The 16,568-nt window shown below is 32.9% G+C and overlaps 1 protein-coding gene across 3 annotated transcripts in view; it reads right to left on the reverse strand.

Moving 5' to 3' along the window:
- TTC29 (tetratricopeptide repeat domain 29) overlaps positions 1-16,568 on the reverse strand; it is a 262,108-nt gene that overhangs the window by 221,087 nt on the left and 24,453 nt on the right. The window lies entirely within an intron of this gene.

The following is a 16,568-nucleotide window of genomic DNA, read 5'->3' on the forward strand; positions in this document are numbered from 1 at the left end:
CTGACTGAGTAGCTTATAAACAACTGAAATTTATTGCTCAGAGTTCTGCAGGCTGGAAATCCAAGATCAAGGCTCCAGGAAGGTCACCTTCTGGTGAGGGCCCTCTTCCTGGTTCACAGCCAGCATTTTCTAGTCATATCCTCACATAGTATAAGGAGCTAGGGAATAATCTGGAACCTCTTTTATAAGAGCACTAATCCCATTCATGAGCGCCCACCCTCCTGACCTAATCACCTTCTAAAAGCCCCAGTGACCTACAGCTTTGGGGATTAGGATTTCAGTATATGAATTTTAGGGAACACAACATTCAGGCCATAGCAACTGACAGTATCCAAAAATACTTAATACATTAGCCACCCACCAAAACAAAACAAAAAAACAGTAAGGCAAGCAAAATTCAAATGTGTTGTCGAATATCAAAACAAAGCTCTATTAAGTGGTTTCACTGTATGTTATGGAGGTTCATTCATTCATTAATTCATTTATGCAGAAAATGTTTATTGAAATCTCTTGCTAAATATATTTTAAAAATTATTTTCAGTTAGGACGAACTTAATGATTTGTTATATTACTATTTCACTTCTAACAATAATAAATCATATGCAAGGAGATGAAATGACAATTGAATAGTCCATTTATTTATTCAACAAATAGCTATTGAGCTTCCTGCTAAGTGCCAGGCATTGTTCTAGACCAAATAGATTCAATGCCCTTGTGAAGTGTATATTCTAGTGGGAGAACACAACCAACAAATAAGCAAACAAATCATAAATAATTTCAGATGATGAAAATTGCTATATAGGAAATAAAATGGTTATGGAATAACAGCTGTGTGGTGGCTATTATTATACTTAGCAAGAGGCCTAATGATATAGCTTTATACTAATTATTTTACATTTTTTTAAATAGGAGACAATTAAATATTTAGAACTGACTTGATGTGCTACTACTATCAATAAGCATTTCAGTGTGGAGTGGAGAGAGTCTGGAATTAGAACACCTGAGGTTGAGGTCAGCTCTTTCTAACCTCTCTGGACTTCATTTCTTCTCATCTGTGACATGTGTATATTAATCTGTATTAATCTATGCCCTACCTACATCACAGGATTCTTCTAAGAACCAAGCAAAATTAAGTATGTGAAGATGCTCTGAGAAACATGAAGTCCTGCGATAGACTCACCCTACAGAGTTTAAAAAACAAATGAAACAAAAATGCCCAGCTCCCATCGCCAATAATTTTTTACTCAGGGGATCAGCTTAGGTCTAGAACAAAATACATACAGTGAGGAAGGGAGTGGGGAGAGGGAAGTGAAAAAAAAAAAAGGGGGAAAGACCCAGATCATGGACACCTCAAAGCCATGGTAAGAAGTTTGGACTCCAAGCTAAGAGTGGGATAGAGCCATAGAAGGGTTTGGGTCAGGGAAATGAGTCAAAGAGATTGTCTTTTAGAAAAATCATCTGGAAGGAATGTCCCAGCTGAACTGCAACCCTCCTGCACCCGGTGGCCAGTACAAGCCACCTATTGTTATAGAACTAGTCCACAAAGAGAGTACGGAAACCACAGTCCCAGGCCAAAAAGTCAAAAACCACCATCTTGTCAAAATGATGACCAAAAATATTTGAAATGGAAAGGACAGAAGCTATCACAGATTTTTGTATCTGCCCTCTAGCCGAGAGTGTGGAGAAGGAAACAGTGAGATGCTGAGAAGGGCCAGGTCCTCTCTCCCTTACCCCCACCCCCCTGCCCCTACACAAGGGCATGGAAAGGCAGCAAAAGTCAATGCAGAGACTTTCTCAGCAGAAGAGGACCAGAACCAACCCACACAATGTCCCATAGCCCCTGAATGGTACGGGCCGAACACCGTAATTGTCTAGCGGGCTCTGAGTGTGTGACATAAAAGTTAATGGGAAGACTGGGTAAAAATATGAATGAGCACAATAATGAAATTCTTTTACACTTAAAAAAAAATAAAAATAAAAAAATAAATTCAAAATATTTGGAAAATACCAAGGATTAAAAAAAAAAAAAAGTTAATGGGAAGAGAGGGCTGGTACGTTTGCCACAATGTTGCTGGCCACAGCAAGGGGATGTGTGCGAAAAGGCTGTCGGATGCGCTGGAGACTGGGGACTGAAGGGGGACACAGCTGTAACTCTGCAGATAAGCAGCACTGCGGAGCTACTGAAAGTCAGGTCAGCATATTTCCAGAGCTGACGGAAAAGGATGAATCGAGTACATCAGTGACGGACCCCTGGACAGCATCCCATAGGTTAGGAACGCATTCAACTCCAAGTAAGAGAAAACTCGGCTCACAGTGCCTTCAGAACTAGATGTTTCTATTTCTCACAGCACAAGACACCTAAAGGTAGGCAGCTGCTGGTCTTGGTTCCATGGCCTGGCAAGTTCAAAGCCCATGCCTCTGGGATTATTTTATCCTTCCCCTCACTGGTCACTGGAGGGCTGCCCCAGCTCCAGACATCATGTCCACCTTCAAGGCAAGAAGAAAGAGGAGAGTTCGGTGGCATCAGCTGTGTCTTTCTCTATTATTGGGGAAAACAAAAGCGTTCCTGCAACTTCTGTTGGAGTTCCATTTTGGTTCCATGGGTGAGAACTGTGTCACGTGGCCATCCCTGGCCGCAGGAGGCTAGAAAAACAAATATTCTGCCTGTTTTGGGGCACATTGCTGCCCCCAAATGAAACTGGAGTTATGTTAGCAAAGAGGGAGAAATGGATACCAGGGAGGCAAGTTCAATGTCTATCACAAGGTCCTACATCAAGACCTGGGAGTAAATGCTGACAAACTTCCACTCTGAAGTTTGCCAGAGAAAACTGGGCAGGATGCCCAGTTAAATTTGAATATCACAGAAACCACGAATGATTTTTTTCTTAGTATTAGTATGCCCCAAATATTGCATGGGAATACTTACACCAAAAATATTTGTTTTTTTTGAAACTCAAATTGAAGTGTATGTTGTATTTTTATTTGCTAAACCTAGTAACCCTATTTCCCTCTACCCTGCACTCATGCTGTGTTGCTTCTACGTGGGAAAACAGGGTGAGGGGAAGGAGTGTTAGAATCTGAATAACCTGAGAAATCACTGAATTGGACTGACTTTACCTAAGAGGGATGAGATTGGAATTTTACACTAGGGAGGATCAAGGCTTAGGGCCAGGAATTAAAATTAAGTCATAAAAAAATAAAGACTTTCAATTTAGCATGCTTGAGCTTGTTGACTCTGAAATTCACACCAGATCCAAGAGAATAGAACCGGGAGCGGGGAGAAGAAACGGGAGATTCTGGTGTTCATGCAAAGGAGAGGCCACGGGGGTTGAACTGAAGTAAGGCAGGGGGATAAATAGAAGTAGGTGGATTCAATACATATTTAGGAGATAAAAATACCGATTACTTGGTGACTGACTGGATGTTGGGATTGATGGAAAGAGAAGAGCTAGGGTGACAGCCAGGAGTCACGTGTGGGTATTTGGTAATTTGCTAAAGAGGGGAACACAAAAGAATGAACAGGTTTGGGGAAAGATAATGAGTCTGGGTTCAGATAACTTGAGTTTGAGGAGACTGAAGGGGACATCCAGATGGTACCCAAAAGAGCAGTATGAGGGATGGTAAGGAGGTTTGAGGGGACAAGGGGGGACAATAATTAATATCCAACCTTGCCTCAAACAAGCACTGCCACACAGAGAACAAGCTTATGGTTACCAAAGGGGGAAGGTGGGGAAAGGGACAAATTAGGAGTTTGGGATTAACAGATACACACTGCTGTGTATAAAATTGATAAGCAACAGGGACCTACTGTATAGCATGGGGAACTGTATTCAATATCTTGTGATAACCTATAATGGAAAAGAATCTGGAAAAGAATATCTATATGTATACATATATATCTATATATACATGTATATATAACTGAATCGTTTTGCTGTATACCTGAAACTAACACAACATTGTAAATCAACTCTACTTCAATTAAAAAACAACAACAAGCACTGCCACCTTTGTATGTCTATGCCTTGGCTGCCAGCATGTTTTCCTGTGAGTGAAGAAAACATACTGGGGCAAAAAAATTATAAATAAATAAAAATTAGAACGTTGATTTAAACAATGAAAATAAGTACATGTCAGGAGGCCATCTCAGTTCTAATCCCAGCTGGGACAGAAATGCAGAACATCATTCGCTGGGCCTTATTTCCCTCACCTGGAAGACGAGGGTGCTTTGGCTGGATTTGGTCCACCCAGAATCTAGTTTCATGTCCACAGACGGCAGTACTCCAAAGTATTTTTGGAAATGGCACGTCATGTATCATCTTGGTGGGGCTTGATTTCAAAGACTCCCTAACCAAGGGGTGGATCAGTGACCCAAATTAAGCCACTGGCCTCTCTCAGGATTTTGAATCTTGAGGCAAGAAACACAAAGATGTAGAAGGTTGCTGGAGCTCAGTCAACCTGGCAGTGACATCCTGACAAGAGTTGCAAGTAGTTCTTGCTACCTAGACCCATTCAAGGGTCCCATATCTTTTCCTTTTCTTTTGGGCCGGGTTCTCCCCTAAATTCAGCTAGTTACCAAATATCTTTCTAATAAAATCATTTCCATTTTATTTGGTCAGAATCAGTTTCTGCTGCCTGTGACCAAAGAATACGAACTGATTCAGAAGGGATTGTCTTGGTACCCAAGACATCTTTCAGCCTCAAAACATCCATGATACATAATTAATATCAATTTTTAAAATTTCTAGTAAATTTTTTTAAAAGACCATTCTTTGCAAAAGAGATTTCAAATAGAGATGTATTTAAAATGCCTATATAACTATGCTGATATCATCTCTATTTTATACACAGTTTTGTGTGCACACACATATGTACGTATGGTATTATTTAAGCCTCATTATTAATATTTGAGAGCCAGAAAGAGCAATTAGTGTTTTACTAAATGGGTTCCTATTTCAACCTTCATAGTTAATGAATATCATTTCTTTTAGCCAGAATAATTTTCATTTTTTAAATTTGCTATCTGAAAATATTTATAAAATTATATGTCAATTTCTACCATTATATGTGAATTTCTCAGGCTTTATATTTCATAACAGAGAATCATAGCCCAAAGTTTACTTGCTTTACAAAAAGGAATTTTTAAAAAACGCAAATAGAATCCAAATTCATTATTTTATTTATTTCATTTGGACATGAAGCTATTAGTCTTTGGTTTTATTTACATATTAAAACAAATACTTATCTAAATTAAAACATGCTCTCTTTAAGTATCAGAAGAAGAAAAATCTCCTTGACCTGAAGTCACTATACTGGGTGGAAGCTAAGAATTCTAGTAAAATTTCTGGAGAGATTTGATATCATGGAGTTTGAGGAGAGTTCTCCTGACAGAAAAGAGGCCATTCATAGAAGGAGAAGTTGTGACATTCACAGATATGCTGAATATCTAGAAATTTATATCCTAAGGAAGATCTTTGCCACTGCAGATACCTAAGGCTTTACCAGGCTAATGGATGTAGCTGGAGAAGAATGGTTTTAAGAATGGAATTAAGTGGTCATGCATTTTATATGGATTTTTATTACTATGTAAGGCATTATTCAATAGAGATTCTAAATACTTTGAATTTACATCCAAATTTCCCCAAAAATTCTAAGTTAAAAATGTCTGTATACTGGAATAAAGTAAATCTGAACAATCTGACATAACTCCATAGCAGCTGAATGTGTGGAGATGCTGGGAAAGGGGGAACTTTCTATTAAACAGCCACGGAGGAGATATTATATCATTTTTAAATTCTACCTTAAACCATTTTGAATAGCTGCTATTTATAGAGCACCTATGATGTGTCAGACATCATTTCTAAATCACACAATAACTCTGCAAATACTACTTCCATTTTTACAGATAAAGAAACCATCTTCAGTGGGGTTGTGACTTACCCAAAATCATATAGGCTAATAAGTGGCAGAGGTGGGTTTCACACCCAGGTTTCTCTGATTCCAAATTCTGAATTTTTTCTCTTTACCACATTGCCTCCTATTATATCAAATATTGTTAAGTTTTCTTCTCCTCCTCATCCTGCACACGTTTTTTGGGTTTACTTGTGTTGATTGTTTAGAAATTTGACATCATTATACAAGTATGATGTCACTCTCCAATTAGAAAGCCATTATCTTTCTTGGGAGTAATATATACACACTACTATATATAAAATAGATAAACAAAAAGGACTTACTGTATAACACAAGGAACTATACTCAATATTTTGTAATATACATATATATATAACTGAATCACTTTGTTGTACATCTGAAACTAACACAACATTGTAAATCAACTACACTTCAATCAAAAAGAAAAAAAAGAAAGCCATTTTCTTTATCCATGTTAATCCACATTTGCGCTGGATTGGGGAAAGAGACTAGTGTTATTTTGTGACTCAGAGAATCCCCTTCCTTAAAATGAGGGAGCAGAAAACCAGTATCATCCATGTAAAGCAAATTAAATAGATGTGATTCCCACACAAGCGTGTAAAGTCTAATGGGGAAAACACTGACAAACATAAAACAAACATAAAAAAGGATAAAATTGTACGAATATGAAAAACATGAATGAATAGATATGTCACTCTATCTTATTCTCTTTGTACTTAGGTATTTATACTAGTTATTACATGGACTTTCAAAATTAAAATGCATTATCAACTATTCTAATATATGATTAATATATTTAACATATTTTTTCATAAGTCAAACTGAAATACTGTATCAAGGTGAAGCTGCACATTCAGTAAAATATTTCAAAAGCAGTTCAATAAGCTCAATACTTTAAAACAAGATCATAAAACTTTTATTTAATCTGACAAAGATAAACTCAAAAGATATGTTATATCTAATCAAAAGCCAGGATAATACTTTTATTCCATTAAGTTAATATTTATAAGTCACTAGTGGGTTATCTATGTGTCAGTAACAACAGTCTTACATTCATATTGTAGGGATAAATGTTATTGGAATCACCCACGGGATAATTACATTGACTCTTAAATTAATACTTAAATAGCTTCAGTTAATATAATTTCCATGGAATAAAGTGAATCTCTATTCTTACTCATACTTTTCAGTGTAGGTAGATATTATGTATAATTTGAAGGAGGAAAAAATCCATTTCTTGACACACACACATACTGATAAAACTCATATGTCGTGTGGATATGTTTCATAGTTTTTTTGTGTGTATGAAAAGGATACTTTTCTTTCCTAAAAAGCTAAAACAAGGACATAGCATTTCTTTAGCCACATAAATACATAAAGGGAGAGGAATTAGAAAGAAAAAAATTAACTATGTTTGAAATGATTTTACTTTAAAAGCATATAGAATGCTTTTACAATGAAAACTGAAAGCGTTTTTCTTAATATTACACACTTAGGTTTTTAACAATTGATTGATATGGATTAAGATAGGTTTTTAACAATTGATTGATACGGATTAAGAATACACTACTATCATTCATACATATTTTTGTGTAATAAACCATTGGAGTCGAGATTTTTAGAACTTTTAATTTATTTTCTATGTACTTCAAAATAGAGCAAGAAAAAAAGTTTCAATACAGAAAAGGCTCTTTTTAAATTTAAAGGATTTCCAATGAGTTGACTGGTCTCTGGGGGCATCTACTGGAAATTTCACAAACTGCAGTCACATCATGTAAATTTGATAACTTTCATTATCCATTTTAATACAGATATTATTTTAATTGGTATGCAAATAAGGTGACACTCAAAGAAGATAAATGTAAAGTTATGCATGGTATTCTATCTCATCCATCTGGTAACAGCAAAACATGTAGCTGTCTTTGGGTTCAGTCAACAAATACTCAACTGCTAAAAATGTAAATAGGGCAGGTGGCATATCACAGATTAACAGTTTCCAAACCATCCAATTCTCAAGCTTGGAAAAATTAAAAATATATTCTAGAGAGAAACATATACATACTTAGTAAGGAATTTTTATTAATCCAAATTAAATGCATATAAAAAGCACTTTTAAAATTATGATGGTCTCTCTAAAACAAATTCATTTTGTATCTCAGTATGTCCACGAATCGTAAATAACCTGGTAATCACTACTTATTTTCTATATAATTTAATTTGACTATTCATATGTTACTATCTCAAAAAGTATTTAGAATTTGTTATACTTGGAACAAAAGAATGTATCTATCCTTATAATTAATATTACAATTAGAGTTAGTTATTAATATAAATATTGTTATTAATTTCTCCTTAACATTTTTGGAGAACCTCTTTAAGGAAAATGAACATATAATGAACATGATACAATCATTGCAGCTCATATATATATTTTTTTAATTTTATTTATTTAGTTAGTTAGTTTTGGCTGCGTTGGGTCTTCGCTCCTGCGTGTGGGGAGCGGGGGCTACTCTTCACTGCGGTCCGCGGGCTTCTCACTGAAGTGGCTTCTCTTGTTGCGGAGCATGTGCTCTAGGCACGGGGGTTTCAGTAGTTGTGACACACGGGCTTAGTTGCTCCGTGGCATGTGGGATTTTCCCAGACCAGGGCTCGAACCTGCGCCCCCTGCATTGGCAGGTGGATTCTTAACTACTGTGCCACCAGGGAAGCCCCTCATGCATAGTTTTAACATATATTTAAAATAAACCAAATAACTCATAATATTATTGCAGTTGTGACTAATCTTGTAACAGGAATTTCTAATATCACAGGCATTATAACAATCTTGATTTTCTTTGTAAAATATATTGGTCATATTTACTTTAAGAGAAAATTTTTAAAATAATTATGAAGATATATCTATTGTGCTATACTTAATTGTACTATAATATACTTTTTATTGCTATAATTTTATATAAACCCCTCTAATAAAGATCAAAATATTTAACATTTTAGCTTCATTCCAAAGAAATACCACTAACGCATGTGTAAGTTTATAGTTTCTGGAAACTTCACTAGAATTACCACCCAAATAAATGTGATATCACCTTTAATTGTATAAACCGAAAAAACTAATCAACATAAAATGTTTAAAAATCAGAACATGTTATTAATATAGCAGGACTTTTGTTTCAGTTTAGATTTAGATTCATTTTATAGCTGTATGTACTTGATAACTTAAAAAATAAATAAATAAATTCCACCCCCAAGAGGTTATGGAACATAATTTTTTGTGATTTTCTAAACAATTAGAAGTTTGCTAATTTGAATCTTTAGAGGAAACTGTTACATATACAAGTTTTGCTTTGTGTTTTTGGAAAATACAAATTTTCATCTATTAATAATCAAAGTTAGAAAGCACAGTTAGATTTTCAACATTTAAAGGTATATGTACATTGAAAAATTCCATTTGGAAAACAATTATTTAACTAAGTTCAACCTTTAATTCTTTTCTAAAAATGTTAATAATAATAACTAAGAGAGTTTACCCATCGCATTTTGTAAATGGGACTATTACTAATTTAATTCTTTTGACAAAAAATAAAATACTAAAAAATCTGATCAGCAAAGAATTCTCCCAATAGCACAGTAAGAATTCACTTCAACATGAGTGATTTTTATTTTAGGATATATGGGCTATGGGTGTAGAATGGAACAAACATGATTTCTCAGATTCGATTATATTAGAGCGGGTATTTAGCACAAAAGGTAGTAACTTTTTGTGAGATCAATAAACGTTAATCTGTCAAATAGTACTTTTGCTGGTGATTATTAGCCTTTATCAGAGGAAAGCTGTGGTTATTCAGCAGGCAGTACTGACTGCAATCCTTACAATGGCTTTAAATGATTCCCTTAATAATATAAAGGCATTTTTTTAATGTGTATACCCTGTAAGAATGATTTACTCAAATGATTTCCATTCAGTCAAATATTTGAAATACAGTGATCGTCATCAATCAGGAAGGAATAAACTATGCATCAATCAATATAAAGTATTCCCCAAATATTTACCCATGTAGCTGTCACACACATTTTCTTTACTGAAAGATTTTCTTTATTGGAAAAATCTCAAACTTAAACACATTTTTAAAGTATTTCACTAGCAGTTCAGTGAAAAAGCACCAGAAGAAGCCTCCTTATGTGAGGCTAATTACAGATATAATCTTTATAAATGGTCTTATTACTTGCAAACCCCTTCAAGAAATTCATACTTTTTTATGAAAGAATGTTTTATGCCGAAGATCAAACATGGAAAGGTATAAAATGAATGTCATTGTTTGAGAAAAATTTTCAGGGAACATATTTTCAACCCAGAAGTACCACACTTGAATCCAAACACCTTTGGCTAAACGAAGGAATCGTATCAAGTCTTGTTCTTTCAATTTACACTGTAACTTTCCACTACAGGAAAACATAATTATATAACCAATTTATATTGATTATATTGTTACTTATCCAATTAAATATAGGCTGAAAAATAAAGCCTAAAAATAATCTTAGCTTTTGGATTAAGTTATAATGATAAAAAAAACTGAATAAATAATATAATCCTGTCAGATTCTGTATCCTACTATCATGGCAATAAACGTAAGAAAAAGAGGAGAAAAACAAAAAATAAGGTTCATGCTACAAACAATGGACTATACACACATGTAAACATGATCATTCTAGCTCAACGCCATATTTTTGTCTAAATTAGTACTTCCAGTTTTAATTAATATAAAACTCCATATAATATGAGTCACTCTGTTTTTTTTAAACAATTCAGTGATTGCTCTCCAAATTTCTTGAAATTCTATTACTTAGGAAATTTTGCCTCAAATAATATCACTTAAAACTTTTCTTTCAATTCTTCATCTTTACACCTTTATAAATAAAAGAACTATCAATTCTCCACATAAATTGAGGGAAATAATCAAACTTTAATAAAGATGGAAAGCTGGAGAATATAAAGACAAAACTTAGTAAAAACAACAAGTTGCATTAAAAAGAAAACTTCAGCTCACTGTATTTTTTTTTTTACTAAAGTATGTCATACATTTTATCTTTGCAAGAGTTTGACGAATTTTGCAAGTAAAATTCTGTTTCCTCTACACTTGCTAATAGTCATGAGAATCTGTAGTTTGCACCTTCCCATTAAAAATGTATTGTATTTTTTTGAAATTATTCACCCCGCCTTTTATCCAGATCATGTCTTTGAAAGGAGGAAGTAGATAATAAATGGAATAATTCATGATTTCCCATTAAATATGAAACTTTCTTTTGCAGAGTTTAGAAAATGAAGTTCTACATAATGTACAAAAGTTGATTAGAACTTTTTTAACCTTTTCAGGAAAAAAACTTTCACATTAAACAACTGCATGTGTAGGTTTCTTTGGGAAAAGTAAACCAATCAATTCCTTATACCTATGGCTTTATCATACATATTCAAATGTTGCTCTTTCCAAACATATATCCCTTTATAATGTGTAAGTAGTTATTAAAATGATGGCTAGAAAAATAGTGTACATTGGGCTATAAACATGACAAGTATCTAAGAAATATATAACTGATGTTTAAATTACAAAGGGAAAAATCACATAAATTAGAAATGAAAACAAAACATTATTCGTGCTCTTTTCAGCAAGGTAATGGAAGATAGTGTGAGGGTAAATAACAAAACCTACATTTAGATGTCTCTTATTATGGCATTTCTTCTAGTGAGGTAATATTTTGTCATGATAAACAAATATATACCTTTATAAAACTTTTCCTTGCAAAACTATCCATTGGGATCTGTTAACTACATTCTTTTTCTTTTGCCTTTTTTAAAAATTAATTTTAATTGGAGTATAGCTGCTTTACAATGTTGTGTTAGTTTCTACTGTACAGCAAAGTGAATCAGCTATACGTATACATATATCCCCTCTTTTTTCTTTTGCCTTTTTTTAAGATTAAAAAAAAAAAAAACAAATGATTTTTAGGCTCATTCTAGCTCTATCATTCTTTATTTCTTGGATAAGAAATCTGGAGTAAATTTAACTGAAGATAAATGTCAAGTTCTGACTATTTTAGGGCAGCTGGTGATCTCATTAGGTTTTTAAAAATTTTTTGTGTCATAATTCTTTCCAATAAATATATTTCAATTTTCCCCATATCAAAAAATAAATCAAGAATATATTTTCCCCTTTCAAACATGAATGCTTAAAAAGGTAACTACCATGTTGTAAGCCATGTGAAGAAACCTTTCATACTGTGTGCTCCTTAATTACCGTTGCAAAGGAGGTATGCATTACACATACAAACAGTGAAGCCAGGATTTCTCACAAACTGTATGTACACAGTGATCAAACTTCCAGAACATACTTTTCATTTTACGTTTAGTAAAAACTAAATTAATAAAAACAAAAAATAAGTTGATAATTTTGAAGCTTTTGTCAGACAACATCTGTATATAGCTATCTTATTTTCCTGAATGCTGCATTTTATTGCATTTCCTGAACGTTAATTTTATTGCAGCTATCTCAAACATTTAGGAAATTCCTACTTATAACTAAGACCTTAGGGTATATCAAATCAAATATGTGCAACAATAAGAATATTGGAAGAACAAAAGGAAGTATTTGTGAGAAGATAAAATAAAAGAGCCTTGAATTCAAACTTTTAAAAAATTGTACAAGATAGATATATAGTAGGGATTATAACTTCCTTGAGATGGAGAACATGTTATTTGTTCCTTTTGTATTTTCTTATAATAGCACAAATGCCAACAAAAATAAAGATTATATAACATTATTAATATCAAATAAAATAGAATCAGGGCATAAAAAAATTAAAAAGGCATATGAATATCAGAGAGTCATAAATAGATTATTTTACTGAGAAATATGGCAGCTAGAAAACAATACTCCTAAAAACAATAGCTTCAAAATATATAAAATTCACAGAAAAAGGAGAAATTGATCTTAATGTATTTTTTTTCAGAAAATTATAAATTAGAGGGAAAAAAGATTTGAATAACAATTGTCTAGCTTGATTGAAATAACAGGCTCAATCTAATAGATTCTGATCGTTTTCTGTATGAGAACTATCTACCAAATAGAAAATATATATTTATTTTTCAGACATACAAGGAATATTTATAAAATTAATCATGCACTGGCCACACTAAAAATGTCATAAACTGATATCACATATGGCACATTTCCTGAGCACAAGTATATATTCACTCCCCAATCCTGCATTCCCTCTTGCAAAAAAAAAAAAAAAAAAAAAACCAAAAAGCCACAAGAAAAAACTATTCACCTGCAAATTTATAAATACACTTCTAATTTATTCATGGCCAAAAGGGGAAACCACTGTAGAAATTTTCATACACTTAGAACTGAAAGAAAAAAATTAAACATTAAATCCTGGGGGAAGAAATCATCATGGTATCAAAAGGAAATCTATAAGTTAAATTCATTTGTTAGAAAACAAGAGCAACACTTGGGAGTGAAAAAGCTAGCTTTCAACTTAGGATGCTAGAAATAAAATCCTAACAAATTAAACAATGACATGAAGTCAAATAAAGGACAGGGAGGGAAATATTAAAGGCAAATGCATGAATTCATAAAATAGAGAACAAAAAATGTGACCCATAAAACAAACAAACAAAAAAATCTGGTTATGTGAAAAGACAAATAAATTTTGCAAGTACTTTATAATCAAGAAAAACAAAAATAGATAAGTCATCAAAATTGTACCAGGAATGGAAGAGATAATATATCTTCTATTACAATTATAGTAACTGCTAACTTTTAGTGTAGCAAAAGAAAATTATGGGTTAATATTATTATAATTTAGATACAAATTCCCCCCATACCACCCCCCCAAAAAAGAACTCATAGCAAACTAAAACCATAATGAATAAGTAGGGTTTATCCCAGAATTCCAAGAACAGTTCAAAATTAGAAAATCTCTTAACTTTATGATAATCTCAGGAGATGTTAGAAAATTATTTAGTAAAGTTCAAAACTCATTATTGATTAAGAAAAGTGGAAACAAAAATGAATTCTCTATCTTGGTAATATGTATCTATTAAAACCCTATAGCATAAAGCTTCATATTTTGCGGTACATTAGAATCATTTCCACTAAAGTAAGGAATTTGAAGGGATCCCTGCTGTCACTCCTATTATTTAACACCATGTACTGTTAAATAGACATTCTTGCCAATGTGGGACTCAATATTTTAATGATACCAATTCTCCTAAAATAACATATAAAATCAAGGCAGTCCTAATAAAACCTCAATGATATTCTCCTGACTCTTGGCAAGATAATTCTAAAATTCATATAAAATGGTTAATGTACAAGAAAAACCTGATCATTTGGAACAAAGAGGGGGACTGTCTGCCAGATATAAAATACATTTTAACTATATTAATAAAATGATTTGTGGCACTGACACAAGAAAAGACAAATAAATCAATGGAACAGAATATATATGTATATGTGTATGTATACACACATGAAAATTTGGTATTTAATAGAAGTGACATTTCAATTCAGGGGAAAGTTTTGGGTACAATTGATATATTTGCAAATTTTGTTGGTTTTATATATTAATATTTCTATATTATTATTTTTGTATATAAATAATATAGATGATAGCATATGTTATATTACCTTTCCACATTTAATGGAACATTTAAGCGATACACAAATCTCAATTTCCTAATCATTTTCTTGACCTTAATGTATGTGTTACATATATATTAAACCTTTATCACTAAGAACTTTCAGGTGTTTAATCACAACAGTTTTAAAGCAACTTTGTAACATTCATTTTGAACTTCTGAGTTATGTACTTTTTTTCTTAGCCCCCTAGCTTCCTCTTTCTTGAATTCTCTTTTCTTTCCCCTAGACTCTAAAGTGGCCATTTGGGGCAGGGATGAAGGGTCCAGAAAGACTGCATAGGAAGAGATGTTTTCCAGTCCTCATATCTGAAAAGATTTTTGTTTTGCCCTCAGTTTTGATTAATAGTTTATCTGGGTACAGAATTCTAAGTTAAAATAATTGTTCTGCATATCTTAAAGACATCCTTCCTTTTTTTATAGAACCAAGTGTTATTACTGACAACTGTGATGGTAGTCTGATCTTTGTTTCTTGATGACAACCATTCTCCCAAACCCTGAAAGCTTTTAGTATCTTCTCTGTATACTTAGTATTCTGAAATTTCATAAAGATGTATTGAAGTGGGTTTTTTCTTTTCTTTTCTTCCTTTTTCTTTCTTTCTTTCTTTCCTTATTTTTTTTTTTTTTTTTTTTTTGTTGTTGTTGTTCTTTCCTTTCTGGTTACTTTGGTAGTCACAGCCCAAAGATCTGTGGGTTTTTTCCAGTCTAAGATATCTATGTCTATGTCTCTATCCATATCTCTATCTCTGTCCGTCTATATCTACCTATATAGCTATCATCATTCATTCTCTCATCTCTTTCTCTTGGATAAATATTCACCACCTGGACTGTGTTCTGTATCTTATGCCTTTTAAAATATTTTCTATATCTTTTCTGTTTTTATTCTACATGTTGATAGCCTTATCTTTCTTTTCCATCATTCCCTTTGAGTTTTAAAAAATATTTCAGCTACCTTTAATTTTGAAGAATTCTTTTTCTTTAAATGATTTCATAGCATCAGGTTACATTTGAGGGATGTAAGATTTTTCTACAACATCTGTAAGGAAAGAAATTGGAAATCTCTCAAAGTTCCTCTTTTCCCTATAGAAACTTTGTTTCAGCTGACATTGAGTGTTCTCTCTGTTCATCTTTTTTTCTTTTGTATTGTAATATTTTCTCAAATATCAGAGGCTATTTGTCTATTCATAATAATGAAGTTCTCAATTTCTTAACCTAGGTAGTACATTTGGGTTTCCTCTGTTTGCAGGATTCATCCTGAGATTTATGGGTTGGGAGAGCACAAGCTGGCTATTCCTTGCACTGATGCCAAATGAAACGGACTCTGACAGGAGCTCAGGCCAACTGTTACTTTTTAAGGTTTTTTTGCATCATTGTTTATGAGGAATATTATTATTCTGTGGTTTTCTTTTTATGTAATGACTTTTTCTGGTATTGGTATCAGGATAATTCTGGTCTCATAGAATGACTTGAGAAGTGTTTCTTCTATTTTATTGAAGAGTTTGTGCCAAATTGATGGTTTGTTTTTTTTTCCCAAATGTTAGGTAGAATTCACCAGTGAAGCAAAATGGGCCTGGAATTTTCTTTGTGGGAAGTTTTTAAACTATTAATTCAATGTGTTTAGTGAATCTACGGCGATATCTATTTCTACTTAAGTGAATTTTGGCAGTGTCTCAAGAAATTTAGCCATTTCTGTAAGTTGTTGAGTTTACCAGTATAAAGTTTATTTCCTAATTAGCATTTTAATATTTTAATATTTATGTAATCTGTAGTGATGTGTCCCCTCTTTCACTTCTGAAATCGGTAAATTGTGTCTTCTTTTTTTTTCTCTGATCATTATGACTAAAGATTGATCAACTTTACTGATCTTTTCAAAGAAGCAGTTTTTAGTTTCATTGATTTTCTCTACTGTTTTCCTGTTTTCTGTCCCCATTTTACTACT

This window comes from Balaenoptera physalus (genome assembly GCF_965194825.1).
Source record: "Balaenoptera physalus genome assembly, chromosome: 5".
NCBI lineage: Eukaryota > Metazoa > Chordata > Mammalia > Artiodactyla > Balaenopteridae > Balaenoptera > Balaenoptera physalus.